This window comes from Panthera pardus, unplaced genomic scaffold (genome assembly GCF_024362965.1).
Source record: "Panthera pardus isolate Hobbes unplaced genomic scaffold, ASM2436296v1 HiC_scaffold_25, whole genome shotgun sequence".
Lineage (NCBI taxonomy): Eukaryota > Metazoa > Chordata > Mammalia > Carnivora > Felidae > Panthera > Panthera pardus.
In genome coordinates, this window is record NW_026526821.1 from 20,161,462 (window position 1) to 20,167,815 (window position 6,354).

The following is a 6,354-nucleotide window of genomic DNA, read 5'->3' on the forward strand; positions in this document are numbered from 1 at the left end:
TCTGGTTGGTGCCTACGATACAGAGGAAAGCAGTGGGGGTGGCCTGGAGGAGAGATGTGGGACAAGGCATGAAGGATTTTGTGTACTGAGTAAATGATTGGAATTTAGTGTCATGGGAGATAGAAACCAGTAGGTTCTTTAAGCAGAATGAGTTATTAAGATTGATCTCTTGAAAGACTCCCTCTGGACCAAAGTTGGGGAATGATCACAGGAAGGGAAATTACTGGCGGGGAGGCAAGCTGGGGGCGATGCCAGTCATGAAAGAAGTGATGAAAGCCAAGTTGGACATTCGTCTTCCAGAATACGAGAAGAATGGGCTCAGTCAGGGAGACAGTTGAATGGTGGCCGTGAGCTGGGAGAGAAGAAAGAAGGGAGAGGAAGATGCCCCCCCCTTATGCCTCGGCCACTTGGGGTATGATAGTGCCTTTCACTGACACTGAGGACAAGGAGAGCCATGTGTGGGAAAGGGATTTATCATTCATAAAAATAATAACAGTAATAATGACAGAATATTTCCTAAGTGTTTACTATAAAGCACACACCATGCTAAATTTAATATTTTATGAGTACTATCTCATATTTTACCCTGAGAAACAAGATAGGCACCAATGTTACTAGGATTTTGCAGAATGAGGAAATTGAGGCACAGAGGTTCATTCATTTGTTTGTCTGCAGACCATTCACAAACACTAAAGCCAAGATGCCATCGAAAGCCTTCAACTCTGGAGGCTGTATCTTAACCACTATGTAACATAGATATATTATTTCCTCTTGCTTTGAACACAGATGTCCTTGGAGGAAAGCGGTGGAGGTGGGACTCTTTGTTGGGGTAGCAGACAGTCTTCAGCGCCAAGGAGGTGTCTAGTCCCATCACATATCTTCAGAGTGAAAGATGATGACGCTCTTCAGAGGTGACAGAGCCAGTGTGGCCTGCTCTGAGTCGAGAGTTGTCTTTCCTCCCCCTTCCACACCAGTAGTGATAGTTGCATTTGCTCTGAACCATTAGCTCTCTCTGGCCGGGTTGCCCTGGTGATCAATGGTATTTGCAAGGCAGCTGGCTAAGGTCACAGGTCAGGCTCTAGCTATGGAAAACACACCCTGGGTCTTTGTCTCTTCAATAACCAAGCTGGTCTCACCAACTGAGAGAGCTAATTGGCCCCATCCCTTTGAAATGAGGACCCAGCATAGCGGGAAGTTAATAAAATGTATCTAAGAAGAGCACAGGATCACATCAAAATCACCAGGGGAAACTTGGAGGAGACCTGGAGATTCCTGAGTCCCAGCCCAGACCTCCTGAATCAGGATCTCTTTAAGGGAATCCCATGGATCTACATGTTTTCTTACGTTTCCCAGGTTATTTTTATGCACGGCTAGGTTTGGGTACTACTGAAAATAGCCTTCTCTCTCATGTAACTCCAAAGAGAATCAGGTGGAATGGGGACTCCAGGTGCTGAGCTGGGGGAAGAAAACGGAAGGAGAATTGGTGTATATCGTATCTCAAGCTTGTTCCTCTGGAGTGCTTATGACTAGTGGAACGGATGACAATAATAGGGGCAGGGGCCCAGGTGTGAAGAGGTGACTTAATATTCCTGCTTTAGTAGAAAGGAAGAAGCTACTGCTCCTGGATTCCCCCAAGACCCCAATAGTAAGTGGTGAGAATATAGTGATGTTTATATCTGCAGAAGAGACCAACAAGGCAGGAGGGCATGGCTTGACTCTGTTGGGTGGGAGTGCTATCCTCGACTATGGATTACTTTATTTTCCAAGCGGCAAAGGGTTATCTGTGGGGGAAACTGGCAACAGAGACTGTCATTGATTTACGATCTTCGCTCGGCATTCGTGTGGTAGGCAGCAAAGGGGAAACTCAGGTCTCAGGACCTCCATCTCCTTGGAGACCTAGGGTTCCCTTAATCTCTTCGGATGTTGGAAGTCATACTCCTGTGATTGCCACTTCCTAAGCTTGAGTTCCTATAGGGACTGGGAGGCTGGTCCCATTCCATCTACTCCCTTAGCCAAGTCTGTCAGAAAGCACCCAGCGTCTCTTCCAGGCCTTTCTGTGTGTGTCGCTGGTGCCTTCTCCTGTAAACACTGGACTGGAAACCCAGCTCCTGCTCCCAAAGTATATTCCTTCTCCTGGGGTCTAGGAAGACTATGGTGGCTGTGACCGACAGGATGTGGCAGAGGCTGAAAGAAGTCAGGAGCTTTCACTTCCTGTCTTCAGAAATGCTCACTCCTAGACCCCTGAACAATCACGTAAGGACTCTAGTACCCTCCTGGAGAGACCGCTGGAGAGTCCCTGAGAAAACACGGAGAGGGGGAGGAGCCCAGGAAAGCCTGGACAGCCTGCCAAGAGAACTCGTTTTCCACCAGACGTGTGAGTGAAGCCATCTTGGATCTTCAGACCAAGCAAGTCATGGCCGAATACCACCTCGGGGTGCCAAGCAGCTACGAGGGACGGAACAGCCCCACCAAACCCTGCTTGAATACCTGACCCACAAAATCATGAGGTATAATAAGACGGGTTTTGTTCAAAGCCACTAACTTTAGGGATATTTTGCTAGATAGCAATAGACAACCGGAATAGGATCCCAGTCTGAGCAAGGCCCCCCTGAAATGGTGGGTGATTAGTATCCCACGTAGCATGAATCTCAAGAGCTGTAGTGTTGGCCGCTCTCCACCAGAGAGAGAAAGTCAACACCTTCTGGGAGCAAAGAGCCCATCAGTTCCCATATTATCAAAATAATAGCCTATACACGCAAGGGAATAAATGGATCAACCCATTTTAGGACTTCCCCTTCAACACACACTCGCCTTCCCCTTGCGCCCCCAGCAGGGGCTGGACCTCTAAGGAGAAGCTGTCATACACCCCACTTAACAGAGCTCTCCCTATTTCAAAGGTTTTTGTTGAAACGGGGTCAAAATAAAGGAAAGTCCCTGGGAATCCAGAAGGAATGACTCGGAGAAGTATAATCCAGTGACCTCTGTTACAATGACTCAGCTGGCCTGGCCTGGCCTCAGGAGTAGGCCGGGCCCGGGGAGAGAAATGAACCCTGGGGCCCCACAGCTGCAGGTAAAGGTTTTCAGTTAGAACCGTTACTAAACCCAGCTTCCAGCACCCGTAGTCCCGGGGAGAGATTGCTAGTGGTTTTTCAGCAAAACACACACACACACACACACACACACACACACACACACACACACTCTCTGTCTCTGTCTCTCGGTGTTCTGTACCCTTCTTGTTAGCTGAAACCAGGAGCGCCTGGATCCCCTAAAAACTCAGTCCTGGAAAGACAAAGACAAACCCCCAGTCGTGTGTCCAGGGAAAACCAGATCTGTACACGCAAAGAGGGAATGCCAAGGCGAGGGCCCTGCTAAGATTACGGGCTGTTAATAAGGAAAGACAGAAGCCAAGAGGTTTGATGTACAACTCGACAAGCAGAGGTTAAGGGGAGAGCCGGGGCAGGCTCATTTGCAAACTTGGTCCTGTTTCATTAAGTGAGAGCAGAGACAGCCTGTCTCAGTCCAGCAGAGAAGGACCTCATTATCCACGTAGGGAGCAAGAGATAAGAATCTTTTAATAATTGTTGGGAATTTTTTTATTATGATGTGGAATGCCAATTTAGGCCTCTCCTCACAGACTGGATACAAACAGCCTCCTTGGAGTTAAAGCTGCCCACTCCCCCACCCCCCCGGCTGTGGTCATTAAGGACAAAGAGGAGAGAGACGGATGTTTGCTCGAAGAAAGGCCGCTGCTCAGGGGGGGCTCCCGTGGCTGCCAGGGACCAGCAGCCTCTGGGCTGGTTGTCCTGTCTCCAGAACTTTCCCAGAGTCCTCAGACGCTTGCCATCCTGGGCCCTGTCTCTCTCCCCTACCTTCGGTTGGCAATGAATTTCCCCAAGATATTCCAAGGATCTGCAAAGGGTTGGGCTATTTTTCCGTTCACTTTTAAGAACTTCTCAGGTACAGGGATTTGAACATAACTTTGTGTCGTTAACTTGAGAGACAACGAATCCTTCCCGCACTAAGCAGCCATTAGGCACGGAAGTGCAATGAAAACCAGACAGTTTTATCGTGTTGTGTACCTAGACACGCTTGCCTACCAGAGACTGGGCTCTTTCTTTGTTGGAAGGGACGGTGGGGAAGGAGGTAGGTGTCGCTCCTAGACACTCTAGAACTGACGGGATGCGTTGCCCTTGGTGTCATCCAGGGATTGAAAAAGAATTGAAGAGGGGCGCCTGGGTGGCTCAGTCGGTTGAGCGCCGACTTCGGCTCAGGTCACGATCTCGCGGTCCGTGAGTTCGAGCCCCGCATCGGGCCCCTGTGCTGACAGCTCAGAGCCCGGAGCCTGTTTCAATTCTGTGTCTCCCTCTCTCTCTGACCCTCCCCCATTCGTGCTCTGTCTCTCTCTGTCTCAAAAATAAATAAACGTTAAAAAAAAAATTTAAAAAAAAAAAAGAAAAAGAATTGAAGAGAGAATTCCTTTTTCTTTTTCTTTTTCTTTTTCTTTTTCTTTTCTTGATACGATTTTTACTTCATGATGTGTGGAACAGTCCAGAGGTCGGACACTCCCACTGGGGGGGCTCTTGTCAGAGGCTGTGCAGGCCCTGTTGGAGACCCGTGTCTTGAGGTAGGATTTCCACGGGCAGTGGCTGGACTGCCCTCAGAGGCTGAGGAGAAGGGAGATCAAGGCCTAAGGAGGCCTACGTGGTGCTGATCCTCTGGCCCTGGGCTGCGCTGGGGGCTCCCCTTTGATCCCACCCAGCTGGGCCGTTAGCCCCGCACCCCCAAGGACTCCCACAAGTGGGTCCTTACTTCTTCCAACCAGCCTCTGCCCCCCTCCCTCCCTGGCTCCGCGGGTCCCTTCTATTTTTCTCTCCCTCTCTCCCCACATCACGCCCTGCGGGGTAGATGCTGACTGACAGTGATGGTGGGTTTTAAGCCCGAGGTGTCAGGAGCGATGAAGCGTCTTCCAGGGAGACGGGCCTGGCCGTTGCCATGTTCCCAGGCGAGGGCTCGGTGCCCAGGCCTGGAGGCTCCGGGAGCCGTCTGAGAGCTCGCGCAGCGCCTGCTCCTTGGCCGGGTTTCAGAGAGGCCGGAGGAAGTGAGGGGTGTTGCCGGCTCCCTGGTGGGATCTGTGCTGACAGATCTAAGGCTTCCGAGGGTCCCCGGTGCGAAGGCAGCTCCAGGCAGCTGCGGCCCAGCGAGCTGCCCCGCGCGCCCCGCTCGCCGCCGACTCTCCGCTTGCTTCTGCCGTTGCCCCGGAGCTGTGATCCCATCACCGTCGGTGGCAGTTACCCAACAGTCACAACCACTGCTATGGAGAGTGATGTCCAGAGCAGGAACCAGCCCTCCCTGGCTCCGGGTTCGAGAAATGGCATTTGCCGCGTCCTCGCTGTCGGGGGGAGGGGGGGTGGTCTGACGCCTCTGAGCCCCAGTTGGCTTGTGGAAATGGGACCCTCGTGCTACAGATCTTTCAGTTGCGACTGAAAGACACGGGAGCAAAGTTTGGCTGTGACCTAAAGGCACGCGAGGACGCAGGGCAGGGAGGGATGGAGCATGGGGGGCAGCGGGGGGGGGGCACGTGTGCATGAGTCCAAGTCCCGTTGCAGTCACGTCTTGGTTATCCCAGGGGGTCGGGAGAAGTGAGGCACCGGCAGGATCGAAGTGCTCAGACCTGGTTTTCAGGGACCCCGCTCAAGGGGTCCTTGCTTCATATTTGTGACCTTGCCTTCTCGCCAGCCCAGATGTGCTCCAACCCGGCGTGTCTCCACCCGCACAGGGACCGGGTGGTACACACCTCCAAAACTAGGCAGCCTGTTTCTTCCGTCTGGGATGCGCCTCTTTCTCCTTTCCTCCAACTGGCGTTGTGTACGTCCTGAAGTCACCTCCTCCAGGAGCCTTCCCTGACTGCCTTCCAACCATACGGTGCCATTCAGAGAGACGAGATCATGATTTCCATGTGAAGCAGCTCGCGTCTCTCACTGACGTTTGAAAAGCAGGTGGCCCTGGTGCCCGAGATGCTTGTGCGGGGCTCCTGTTCAGGGCAGGCCTGAAGCAGAAACCCTGTGGACAGCGGGTCAGCTTCAGAGGTAGCCTCGCGGTCGTTCTGTTCCTCTGGTGACCTTGGGCCAAAGAGATTCTCCAGAGTGTGTGGTCAACTTCCACCAACACCACGGAGGAAACAGGATGTGGTAGGACAAGACGCTTCTTGTAGTTAGAGATCCAAGTGAAGAGAAAAGAAGCAGTTTTCCTGGCTCACTGGGTGCACAGGCACGGTGGTATTCCAAATCGCATTCCGAGACCACGCCGGTGCCGTCCTGATGTTGTGACCCTCACGGATGCACCTGTGGCTGC